Source organism: Ovis canadensis, chromosome 10, assembly GCF_042477335.2.
Source record: "Ovis canadensis isolate MfBH-ARS-UI-01 breed Bighorn chromosome 10, ARS-UI_OviCan_v2, whole genome shotgun sequence".
Taxonomy (NCBI): Eukaryota; Metazoa; Chordata; class Mammalia; order Artiodactyla; family Bovidae; genus Ovis; species Ovis canadensis.
In genome coordinates, this window is record NC_091254.1 from 33,336,482 (window position 1) to 33,350,558 (window position 14,077).

Here is a 14,077-nt window from a genome sequence, read left to right on the forward strand (position 1 = left end):
ATTTATTCAGTCAAAAAATATTTACTGAGTTTCTATAAGGTTCGAGGCCTTGCACTACTAAATACAAACGTTAATAAGCCTCAGAGAGTGCTCGATGTAGTGGGAGACACAGCCACACAGAAGGATTTTGCCAGAACACCAGAAAAGCTCAAACTAAAATGATGGAGATAAGATACTCGTGTGTGTGTGTGTGTGTGTGTGTGTGTGTGTGTGTGTAGTATATGCTGCATTGGAAAAACCTGAATGAACGTTTTGGCCAACCCAGTATTATAGAAATATGGAGAAGATACAGTGTTATATCCTATAAAAACACATATTATGACAATGAAAACAGGTGGAGGAAGCCAACAAGTGCAAAAGGAACTAAAACATGGAGTAGAAGCAACAAAGATAAAACAGCTTAAGTAGAAAAGAGATCTAAATGCGATCATTGAAAGGATTTTTCTTGCTGAGACTAATAATGAGGCCCCAAACTCACTGTGCTGTGGCGTGCTGCAGGCCATGGGGTCGCAAACAGTCGGACACGACTGAGCGACTGAACAACATCAACAAAACTCAGTGCGGTTCCAGAAGAAACCAACACTTTTCTCTGAAAGCTCATTCCTGCAAAATGACTGTAACAACAAAAAGGATCAAAATTAAGCTGTCTTTGGACTTTCATAAAACTACACGTCATGAAGCCATGGAGAAATCTAGAGTTCTGAAAGGAAAGTCTATAACCTCATAATTAAATCTCTGGCCAACATATTTATGTGCAGATAGACTGTGTACACTTCATAAAATTTTTACCAAAAGTTGAGATGGAGTCAAACCCACAAAAGCTCAAGAAAACCAGAAATAGTTCTTGAAAGGGAACCTTGAGGTGGGAGGGTGAGAACCTACAATTCATTCATGTCAAAAAGGAGATTGCCTCAAAAATCTCAAAGAAAAAGAAGAATGGAAATAACAATAAAATTAGAAATAACCGAATCAAAACAGGAAAAGAAAATCTCTGGTACTTTGGGTGCCTGGTTTTTTTTCTGGTGATAGACCTTTCTGTTCTCCTTCCCACCCCACCTCACACACACCACCCCACCTACTCTAGCAAGAGGGTGAGGACATGACCCAGGCAGGCCAAGTATCTCTTCCACCGCCCTGGCTCTAGCAATTGGCTCACAAACGGCTTGTGATACCACCAAGCTAATCAAAATACCCTTCAACTCGGTTTTTCCCCCCAGATGTTTTAATTTAGTTTAAATAAAATATTTGGGGCATCTGGAAGAAGAAATAGAGAACAATGTAACAAGTTCCTGTGTATTTACCACCCAGGTCAAAAATCAAAACAACCCAAGCTACCACCTTGGCAGCTTCAGTTCTCTGATCGCATTCACCTCTGGCTCATACTGTATCTATTTATCATGTACCCTAGCTATGCATACTTTCACACTTTTACTAATATTACAGATAATATGTGATATTGTTGTGTGTGCTTTGAAGCATTACAGAAATTGTACTACAAGTCAGTTTCTTTCCCCCACCAACATTATGTTTATGAGATCTGTGTATTGATACAAATCTCACATTTATCTTACATGCTATAGAGCATCCCATTGGCTTCCCAGGTGGCGCTAGTGGTAAAAAAAAAAAAAAAAAAAAAAACCTGTCTCCCAATGTAGGAGATGCAAGAGATGCAGGTTTGATCCCTGGGTCAGGAAGATCCCCTTGAGAAGGGCATGGCAACCCACTCTAGTATTCTTGCCTGGAGAATCCCATGGACAGAGGAGCCTGGCAGTTCATAGGGTCACCAAGAGCTGGACACAACTGAAGCGACTTAGCATGCACTTATACCACAATGTGGGCTTCCCTGGTGGCTCAGTTGGTAAAGAACCTGTCTGCAATGTGGGAGATCTGGGTTCCGTCCCTTGGTTGGGAAGATTCCCCGGAGAAGGGAACAGCTACCCACTCCAGTATTCTGGCCTAGAGAATTCCCTGGAGTATGGGGTTGCAAAGAGTCGGACACAACTGAGCGAATTTCACTCACTCTCTGACTTCTAATTGTTTTCAATTTTTTTAAAATTTTTATTTATTTACTTGGCTGCTCCATGTCTTAGATGTGGCCTGGGGGATGTTTAGTTGCGGCATGTGAGATCTAGTTGACCGACCAGGGATCGAACCCAGGCCCCTGTCTTGGGAGCAAGGAATTTTGGCCACTGGACCACCAGGAAACTCCTTCACCTTTTAAAATAGTGACATATAGTAAAAAATGCACTTTATATTGTGACCCAGAGCAAAGGAGTGTATAAATGGTCGTATAATTGTCTCATGAAACAATACCTGAACTCTGGATAGATTCCATTCTATCTGTTCTATCCTACATCATTAAAAAAAAAAAGAGTCCTGATCATTATCCATTAAATTAATTCACTACCTGCTAGTTGGGCTTCCCTGGTGGCTCAGATGGTAAAGGATCTGCCTGCAGTGTGGGAGACCTGGGTTCGACCCCTGGGTGGGGAAGATCCCCTGGAGAAGGGAATGGCAACCTACTCCAGTATTCTGGCCTGGAGAATTCCATGAATAGAGGAGCCTGACGGACTACAGTCCACGAAGTGGCAGAGTCGGACACGACTGAGCGACTTTTACTTCACTTTCACTAACTGCTAATTAGCATGCAAGATGTCATTATGGTTGAAACTAGATGAAAGGTACACAGGATCTCTTGGTATTGTTTCTTATCTATAGCTATCTCAAAATAAAAAGTTAAAAGTAAAGAATCTATCACTATGGAAAATTGACAGCAATAATCCAACATAAGGATAGTTACTATTCTTGAGGCAGAAAACTAACAAATGAAAGATGTACTTAAACATGTACAAAGTATGTCTATTTATCTATTCAATGCTTCAGCAAGCCACCTTTTTAACTGTATACAACCACAGAATCATTCCCGGAATGTGGCTCAATTAATGTTAATTCATATTATCCGAATGAGATTTGTTATCTTGATGTTTTTCTGTATTACCTATAATGAGCATATTTCTTCTTTCCTGAAACAATAAACAGATTTTTCAGGGAAAAAAATCCGTATAACTAAGCAAGGAACTGAACAGAAAAACCCATTTTGTTTTTGAACAGAAAAATCAAATATTAAATATTTAAATATCATTAAAATGTCAATTACTCCTAAAGTCCATAATTTGATACAATTCCAGTCACAAATCCAAGAAAGTTTTTAGTAAATGAATTCAGTCAGGAATATAAAAGAACAGGATAACAAATTTTAAAATGGAAGATTTCTTACGGGGGAGTGAAATTAAAAGTGTTATAAAGTGCTATAAGTAAAACAGTAAGACAAGGAAAACAGACCAATGGAACAAAACAGGCCAGATACAGAACTGACTGTAAGTGACTTTTAAACTTCTGGATATAAAATAATTTCTCTAATTTTACAAGTGATAAAGTAAATCTCAAAAAAAAAAAAAGACTGACAAATCAGTTAATATAAATATGCTACAAATTTAATTAAAACTTTTTTTATTTTTATGGATATAATAATAACATTACAGGCAAACAACAAATAAGAGAATCCTGTGACATGAATACGAAAGACAGAGGGCTAAAATCATTATAAAAGGAGATCTAAAACAAATAAGAAAATCATGAAAAAATAATGTATACATATTAGAAAGCAACAAAGGAGGAAATATAGTTAAACACATAGTAAATGTTTATTTTCTATCATGGGAACACGCAAAGTTAAAAATGAAGGACTATTTTGCTCATGATGTAACATAGTGTCTTTGTTGGTTCGAGAAAATTCTAGCTATTGATGGTGAAATGCAACAGGCTCTCTCTTTTCTTATTGGTGGGATTGGGCAACATGGATCTAGAGCCTTTAAATATCAAAACCTCTGATGCAGTAATTCTATCAGTTTGTCCTAAGAAAATAAACTAATAATGGTTATCTTTACAACTCTTTTTTTTTTTTCACATTTCAACATCTCTAAAATGTGCATGTGTCTTAATAATTTATGGAACCTTATACTAACTGGCAGGGTATTTTTGTTCATTTGTTTGTTTTCTTTCTTAGTGATACATAAAGTGTATGCCTTAAAACCAATGACTTCTTAGATTTGATGGAATACAGTATATGGCTATGAAAATGTTTACAAAGAATGTGAAATAAAATGTACAGGCTGCTAAAAGAACCATCCCATAATATAGAGTATAATGACAACTACATAAAAGCAAGCAAACCCACAAATATGCAAAACTTATGCAGAAAGAAATAATTTTAAAAAGTTAACAATGATAGCCTCTGGGTAGCTGGATTATGAATATTTAATTTTCTTCTTCCTTAACATTTTCTCTTCTTTTCTTCAAACTTTAATAGATCATGTAAATGCATTTACAATGGAAACACCTTCTCATAAATGAAAATTTTAATGCCTAAATAACCTTGTTTTTAAAGTTCAAACTGTGGAATATTTGATCATCATGTCTTTTCAAAGCATTAGTCAAACAAATGATTTCTGTTACTCTGGCTATGAAATTTCATTAAAGAGTTGTACTTGGCTTAGATCCTGGAGAGAAAGCCAAAAAAAATTATTCAGCTCTGCTCCTAGGCAACTCAGGCCCTGTAGACTTTTAGTAGATTTTGGCAGCATTCCTTTTCCTAAGACACAGTGAAATATTTCATATTCCTAATTTACGTGTGTGCGCCTCTACAGATGACCCAATGTCAGTCACTCCAATGACTCATCTAAACATGTTTATGATGGAAGTGGAGAGGAGTGCATTTGAAGGGGGAAGGAGAAGCTAGGAGAAGAGGTCATTTGGGGCCTTAAATGCCCTCATGGTATCCTTTAAAGTATTTTAAAGGGGAATAAATGGCTAATGCCTGTCTAGTCAAAGCTATAGTTTTTCCAGTAATCATGTATGGATGTGACAGTTGGACCATTAAAGAAAGTTGAGCGCCGAACAATTAATGCTTTTGAACTGTGGTGTTGGAGAAGACTCTTGAGAGTCCCTTGGACTGTAAGGAGATCAAACCAGTCAATCCTAAAGGAAATCAGTTCTGAATATTCATTGGAAGGACTGATGATGAAACTGAAGCTCCAATACTTTGGCCACCTGATGTGAGGAACTGACTCATTAGAAAAGACCCTGATGCTGGGAAGGATTGAAGGCAGGAAGAGAAGGGGCCAGCAGAGGATGAGATGGTTGGATGGTATCACAGACTCAATGGACATGAGTTTGAGCAAGCTTTGGGAGTTGGTGATGGACAGGGAAGCCTGGTGTGCCACAGTCCATGGGGTCACAGAGTTGGAGACGACTGAACTGAACTGAACTGAAATAGCTAATGAGAATTTCTAGGCCTTTATGTCTAATCTCCAACTGTACTGTTCAATAACAGTTCTAACTTCAAACGTTTTCCACGAAATCTTAAGGGAGTGGGAAATTTCTCTCTGAAGACAAGAAAAGTCTCAGGATTTCCATGGGTAAACCGTATCTTCTGTCCATCAACTGATGAATGAAAAAAGAAGCTGTGGTACCTATATAGGATGGAATACTACTCAGACGTAAAAAGGAACGAAATTGATTCAGTCGTAGTGAGGTGGATGAACCCAGAGTCTGTTATACAGGGTGAAATAAGCCAGAAAAATGAAGATCACATATCAATGCATATACATGGAATCAAGAAAAACGGTACTGATGAACCTATTTGCAGGGCAGGAATAGAGACACAGACGTAGAGAATGGGCTTGTAGACATGGCGGGGAAGGAGAGGGTGGGGCGAACTGAGAGAGCAGCACTGACGTATACACACCACCTTGTGTAAACTAGACAGCTAGCGGGAGGCTGCTGCACAGCGCAGGAGTTCAGCCTGGCGCTCTGTGAGGACCCGAGGGGTGGGGGGCTGTGTGGGAGGGACGCGCAAGAGGGAGGGGGTAGATAGATAAAAGTATACAGCTGATTCAATTTGTTGTGCAGCAGAACCCAACATAACACTGTAAAGCGATTATCCTCCATTAAAAATATTTTTTTTTAATGAGCCTTTTTTTCCCCTTCATATAGGTTTCTTTTATAATCAGCGATAAGGGGGGAACATTTCCAAAAGTCTTCCATAGAGCTTGCTAATTTAAACTTAAGTCACAGTTACCTTCTCTCAACTAAAAAAAAAAGTAAACAACCACATTAAAGAAAATTTCAGGAAAGTTCAGAAATTCCCATTCTTTTATCTTTTATTCCATACACGACTCACAGATAGAAATAATGCAGTGAAAAAGTATATCTATGGGGGAAACTAATTGAGCCAATAAGTTTCATTTTTAAAAATCAATGGGATGGGGGCTTTCCTGGCAGTCCAGTGGTTTAGAACATGCCTTCAAAGGCAGGGGACATGGGTTTGATCCTTGGTCAGGAAACTAAGATGTCACATGTCTCGGGGCAACTAAACCTGAGCAAACTGAAAGATCCCATGCATAGCAAGTAAGACCCGGATGCAGCCAAAAATAGGTACATAAATTTTTTTTTTTAATCAGTGGGATGGAGATTACAGGAGTATATATATTTCTCAACATTCAGTGAAACATTCTCTTAAAATGGGTACATTTGAATAAATGTAAATTTTAAAATAAAAAGGTACACATAAAAGTTCTCCTGTATTTGTTATATCCCAAATAGGCCTCTCCCTACTGCAAAATCATAACTTAGAATTGCCTTCCCAGATATAATAAATTACAAAGCACATCATTATTGTTATTATGCCATTATTTGTTGAGTTGAAGTAAGAGTGATCTGTAATATATATGTAATAAGTAATAAGTCTGAAGTTGACGCCTTACTTCAGAATGTCCCATATATTCAAGATACCAAGCTTGTAAATTGCCCCCCTCATCACCATCCCTACTCATTCAGGGTTGTCACTAAGTTACACCCTGGTCTTTTCTTCTTCTTTTAACAGTTAGGCCTATTCTGTACTACTATTGCTTTGCTTGCTTCTTAAAATTCAATTCTTGACAGGCCATCTCTTTCTCATAATAAAAACTGTGTGCCCCTAAACCCGTTTCCTTTTTGGGGTACATTGGAAAAACTACTCAGTTCCATTTTTGTAAACCAAAGAAAGAGTTCAGTCTCCATGTGGTAAATATTTATTAGCTACCTACTTACGTGCCAGATACTGGGCTAGATCTTAGAAATGGCTGATAAGTATAAAAGAATCAGCTAGAAATATTTCTGTAACAAGGAAAAGAAAAATCACTGATATTAATGTAAGATTAGGGCTCATAAACAGTGCAGTTAATCTTAGAAGCTCTGAAAAGTACATAGAAATGCTATTTATAAACATATTGCTTTCCTTCATGTATTAACATTTAGGAAAAATAAAAATGCCTTATTCAACCCTGAATTGTTTCTAGATTTAGTTTCATCACTTTTTTTTGTTGTTTTCAGTTGCTAAGTCATGTCCGAATCTTTGCAATAACTGATTTTCTGATATTTTTCAGGGTGGCAATGGTTTTTCTATAGTGTGAATAAAATATAATCTTAGACTATAATAAAATCAAGCAATCATTTGTTAAATTGTTTCCCAGGGAAGATGGTTCCTAAATTCCCAACAACCCACTCACAAATAAACTTCTAAGGTACAAAACACTTGGAATCTGAGGATGAGTTATTCCCTATTTCTATATATTTACATTCCTATAGGCTTAAGAAATGGTGCCCCTACTAAGATAATATCAATGAAATACTAGTTCAAAATAAAAGCTTATTCTGAAGATTGTGAAGCTATATGCAATTCTTCCATCAGTCTAAGCACTGAGTGTGGGGAATTCTGTAAAGAAGTAAAACTTGGTTTGTGATATAAATATAATTGCTTTGGATTTACTTTTGACTTCAAGAACAAGATACTAGTTTGGAAAAGGTTTCCACAGACCAGCTAAGTTTCTTCTTATACACAGGTCAACAGGTTTAAAAAAAAAACAAAAACACACAGACACACACACACACCCATGAAACAAAACCTGTTCTATATGCTTCTGAACACATACAGGAACTATTAGAGAAAGTACAGCCAGTTTATATTATACCTTGAGTACAAACCCTTTTCATTGTTCACTGACACTCTGCTTAAGTTTTCACTTCTGCTAAGTTGTTCTGCCTTAAAGGACTCACTTGAATTAGTAACTAAGGACATCTTTTTTGAGGCTGGCAGAGTAGATTAGAAACTTTGCTTAGAAAGATGCATCTTTAAGCAATGACTCACTTTAGCAGTTAACAATATATACTTCCTTCTTCCCACAGAAGAATGATTACATGCCTTCCATGGGTGCCTTTAAAAAGACGTGTAAAATTAGTATACAATCTCCTCTGTTAAGACTGTAAAATAAAGTTTATTGGAATATGAATACATATTTCAAGAGTTTACTCTTTTTTTCTCTGCTCTGCTGTTTACATACATAAATGCAACTCGTTAAAATAGTTCTTCACCAGAACAATATTATATTATATTATGTACCACCTATGAGAAAAAAATAATTGTTCTTATTCCTTATTCCTTAATTTGAAAGTTGCATTCATTTTGTATCAAATGGTAAGTCTGAGATGTAAATTATCTAATTTTTGTTTTCACTACAGAACTTTGAGTCTAACTGAAGCATTCAACATTCAAATTTCATATCCCTTTAATTAATGGCCTCATTAACATTCCTAATTGAATTATGAGAGAATGCTTCAATTTATAATAATTGATACTATCAAACATCACAATGATCATATTAAATTTACTGACAATAAACAGATAGAGGTAACTTTGGAATTTTCATTCAGTTGAAAGAGAAACATGAAAAATGGTATCCTGCCACTGTTTTATTTTTGGAAACACGCTGTAAATAAAAACCCATTTCCAAAATAAGATATTCCATGGACACAGAATAGTTGGTAATGATTCAAGTGCCTTAGGCAACAGAGAAGTATTGTTTTGTAGTTGTTGTTTTTTTAAACCTCTCCTAGTAACAGCAGTTCATCATGCACAAAGAAACGAGGTAACAGCTTGGTTTATAAAACAAATTTATAAGCAGTAATTGTAAAACCTCAACTAAATGAAAAGTTTATCATATTAATTCCATTTCTGTGAACCAGGATAGGTAACCTGGTTGATTACTCACCCAATGTTATAGAAAAGTCCAGGCTTGTCTAAGCAGCGAAAAGTAGACCCATGGTGAGGTGCTGAAGACAGCTCTCTCCGGGGCTCAAAGCACTTTAGATGAAGTAGCCTTTATCTTCCATTTAACAGAGGGTGCCTCCTTTTACCAAAGCATGGCAGAGAAAAGACTTTCCACGATCTGTCTTGACTTTCTGTCTCTCTCTTTGAAGAGTAACAGTTACCACCGGAAAACGTTAGCAGAAAATGCTCACTGAACACTCACACGGGGCAGCTGTAAATTTCCACTCTCTTTACTTGCTCTCAGATTCCCAGCCTTGCTTGTCTCTTAATCTGTCACAGGCAGTTCTGTTTCTGGTCAAACCAGCTTGCTTGTGCTTTCTCCTCTCCTCTAATGCACGCTTTTAGACACATTCCACACAGTCACAGCTCCATCTCTCTCTCCCTCCCTCCCAATCATGCAATGTCACAAGAATGTGCGTAAAGCAATTAAGTTGAGGCAAATTTAATTCTTGGCCAAAAAAAAAAAAAAAAAGTCTAGGGATAAACAAAATCTTTTTCTCATTACATCTTTCCCCCTCTAAGTCCTATACTTGCATGGGGTTTTGTCAACAGATTAAATTGCCCTGACCATCTTGTTTCAAAATGTGAATAACAAAGGCATGTTGATAGTGATAACAGATTTATCTGCCAATATGCTAGTTCCTCTGGGCAGATGCTATTTTCAGTCATAATAAGAAAGTGTAGGAAGTAAACACACCAATATTAGTAATTTAATCTTGAGATTTAAAAAGCAAGGGAGATGGGGGGTCAGTGAGGCAATGGATAATGCATCTGACTATAGGTCAGAAGATTCTTAAAAAAGCAAGGGAGGTGTTAGAATGAGTATTCATAATTTCAATGTAATTTTGTGGAAAAAATTTTTTAAATATGGCATATTTTGAAATTTAGCATCAATATTAGTTATACAAAGGAAATTACATAGAACAGAGAAACAACAAACACAAAATGGTTTATACCATTCATGTGCAAACCAAATGCTCCCCATCCCTCCCCACTTCATCACATACAAGCACTATCGGTCAGGATATGTAACACCCCTTCAGTGAGAATTTTAAAAGCTAAAGCTTATAAAAAACATTTTTTCATTATTATACATGTATAATTATAGAGCAAAATATCTTTTTTTTTTTGGCTATGCTGTGTGTCATGTGGGATCCATGGATCAAACCCACGCTCCCTGGAGCGGAAGCATGGAGTCTTAAACACTGGACCACCAGGAAAGTCCTGATTATCAATTCTGAGAGAAGGAGGCTCATAATATTCACTTTCAATGGCGGCAAATGAGAGACTGGGTTTTTTTGGTAGGGGAATTCTTTCTCTTCTTTTCACTATCGTATTAGGTTCACAAATTTTCATATATTCAATATGCTTCAGTCAGTTACAGGCACTATTCTTTTTGCTGCTGTCCTTGTAGCCTGTGTTTTTGCCCCCATCAAAAGCAGAGTCTGAAGCAAAAAGCTCGTGTAATGTTATTTTAATAAGAAATCCAATCACAGTGAGCAGGAATGAGGGAATAGGGAAATAAAGCAAAGGAGGACAGCCAATATGACAATGCCTCATCAAGCTGGCCACCTGTTAAATCTATCAGACTGAGCCTCTTAGAAGCCATATAAAGTGCATTTCAGGATCACCCCTAGGGCTTGGGGGTGGGAGGGTGGAAAAGGAAGGGGAAGAATTTACCTATGGCTCTCATCTTTTCTTGATCAAAGGCTTTCCCCAAAGGGCATTAAATCCCCTACCCTTGAGTTTAACTCCTCTGGGCTTCTGGGTTGCACAAGTGTGGTCTGGACCTTGAGGAGACCTCATAGCAGTGGCCACAGGGAAGCCTTGGGGCAGGTAGCAAAGGGCTTGCAGAATGACAAGAGATGAAGCTATGAGATTGTACCTGCATGAGGGTTTGCACAGAGCTGAAATGAGACAAGCAAGTGCCAGAGGATCTGCAATGGTATACGTTGTTGTTGTTTAGTTGCTCAGTTGTGTCAGACTCTTTTGTGACCCCATGGACTGTAGCCTGGCAGGCTTTTCTGTCTGGGGGATTTCCCAGGCAAGAATACTGGAGTGGGTTGACATTTCCTTCTCCTGGGGATCTTCTCAATCCAGGGACCATGTTTCCTACCTTGGTAGGCAGATTTTTTTTTTTTTTTTTTTACCACTGAGCCACCTGGGAAGCCCTATAAATCTAAAACAATTGTTCAGGGACTTCTGTAGAAGTCCAGTGATTAAGATTCCTCACTTCCACTGCAGGGGGCACAGTTTCGATCCCTGGTCAGGGAGCTAAAAAACCGTATGTCACTCTGTGTGGCCAAAAATTTAAACACACACACACACACACACACACAAAACAATTGCTCAGATTTCTCATATGAGTTCATTATCTTTTACTCAAAATCCTGTGACTCAAATTCTACCCAGGTAGAATGCTGTGAAATCACATATTACTTCACTTCAGTGATTATGATCATTTCATTTACCTGCAACTTTGCTTATTTACAATATTATGAGGAGGGTGGCTTAAAATCTGGCAATTGGAAGTGATATCTGGAAGGTCTTAAATAAGACTTTCTCTCTTTTTCTACTTTATTTATATCATTGGGTCAGCCAACAAGTTTTACTGCAAGAAGGCAGAAATTTTACAGCCTCCTTTCACCTTATCTTGCATGCATTTTTCTAAAAGACCTCTTATTACTTAACTAAATTCCTATTTATTAGTTCTGTATATCACTCCACTTCCCATGGTCTACATCTTTCTGTATTTAACTCTCTACAGAAAGGGGTCAGCCTCTATTTTCCTCACAGTCTTCCCTCCTGATCAGTAACACTCTAGTTACCTAAACAGATAAGAAAGTTTATTTTGTGTTTGCTTTAATTATACTTCTTAGGTTGGTTATGGTAAAATAAAACAAGAACTCTAGTACTTTGACACAGAGTGTAAATTAACATAACTTTTCCCTGTAGGGATATTAACAATAAGCTGCAAAATATTAATATTAATATTAATATTAAAATATTCATATTCCTTTTCATTTAGTAATTCAATGTCTACAAATTCATTCTAAGAATAACAAATATGCAAGGAAGCAGATACAGAGATATTTATTACACTGTGGGTGCTCAGTTGCTTCAGTTGTGTCCAACTTTTTGTGACCCCATGGACACACAGCCCACCAGACTCCTCTGTAAACTGGATTTCTCAGACAAGAATACTGGCCTGGGGTGCCACGCCCTCCTCCAGGGGATTTTCCCGACCCAGGGCTCAAACCCACACCTCTTGCATTGCAGGTGGATTCTTTACCACTGAGCCATTACTACTATGTATAGCAAACACCCCTCCCCAGAAAGTCCAAAACTACGTGATTGACTATATTTAGTCATTGGATTCCATGTAGCATGGGGATTGACCAACCGAAGCAAGTGTACAAACAACTAGCATAGTCCCAGGCCATTCAGCATGTCTGCTGAATACTGAGTGGAGTTCATTCATCCATACAGATTATCAGAGTCAAACTGCTTAAGAATATTTAAAGAAATGGGGATATATTTATTGCATACTATCAAGTTAAAAAATCCAAGATCTTAAGCTTAATAAAGAATATGAGCTCACAATTTTTGTTCTAATTTTTCCACAAACATTTCTTTTTATATGGATATGGAAATAATACCAAGTATTAACATTAGTTGGAACCCTGGTAATTTTTTAAAAATATATTTTAAAGTTTCTTTAAACATTTCTCTCATTTACTTGTTTATTAACTTGGCTGCCAGGTCTTGGTTGCCGCATGTGTGACCTTCAGTTGCAGCATGTGTGAATTTTGTTTTTTCAGTTGCAGCAAGTGGAATCTAGTTCCCTGACTAGGGATGCAACTTGGGCCCCCTGTGTTTGGAGTGTGGAATCTTAATCACTGGACCACCAGGGAAGTCCTGGAACACTGGTGATTACATTCATATATTCTAGTGTTTTCCAAATATGCTATAATTAACACGTACAATCAGTTTCACTACAAAACAAGATAAGTGTTCCTAAAAAATCACCCCGTTACACAGCTCTGTATCATGTAGTAAGAACCAAAGAAATTGTGGGGGAAATTGGGTTGGAGCCCAATACTCAATAATGTCATCAGAAACACACTTATTTCTCTTAAAGTAGGAACCTAATAAAAATAACACATTTTTTTTACAGCAAGCGGTTTAAGAAATACATAAAATAAATATGGCATAAACAAATACATAAAATAAATACCACAATAAATATGGCATTTTCCTTGAAAAAGACCTGATATTTGCTTGTGGAGGTAGATGTTAAAAGATTTATAGCTTGTGAATTATGTCAAAAGTAGAAATAGGGTTTATCTTGTTGATAGCCATACCACCCTGAATGCACCTGATCTCATCTCATCTTGGAAGCTAAGCAGGGTTGGGCCTGGTTAGTACAGTTAGAACTGGACATGGAACAACAGACTGGTTCCAAATAGGAAAAGGAGTACGCCAAGGCTGTATATTGTCACCCTGCTTATTTAACTTCTATGCAGAGTACATCATGAGAAACGCTGGACTGGAAGAAACACAAGCTGGAATCAAGATTGCCGGGAGAAATATCAATAACCTCAGATATGCAGATGACACCACCCTTATGGCAGAAAGTGAAAAGGAACTAAAAAGCCTCTTGATGAAAGTAAAAGAGAGTGAAAAGTTTGACTTAAAGCTCAACATTCAGAAAATGAAGATCATGGCATCCGGTCCAATTACTTCATGGGAAATAGATGGGGAAACAGTGGAAACAGTGTCAGACTTTATTTTTTGGGGCTCCAAAATCACTGCAGATGGTGACTGCAGCCATGAAATTAAAAGATGCTTACTCCTTAGAAGGAAAGTTAT

The 14,077-nt window shown here is 37.3% G+C and overlaps 1 protein-coding gene across 7 annotated transcripts in view; it reads right to left on the bottom strand.

The window, feature by feature from the left end:
* The window catches only part of CAB39L (calcium binding protein 39 like), a 92,982-nt gene that overhangs the window by 55,392 nt on the left and 23,513 nt on the right, over positions 1-14,077 (bottom strand). Inside the window, exon 4 of one of the 7 annotated variants that reach the window (XM_069601403.1) lies at positions 9,147-9,346. The exons of 5 other annotated variants lie outside the window; for them this stretch is intronic. The gene's annotated coding sequence lies outside the window, so the exon portion shown is untranslated. Of the gene's footprint in view, positions 1-9,146; positions 9,583-14,077 lie in introns of those variants that run through there. One more of the 7 variants, XM_069601408.1, reaches the window with a different exon arrangement.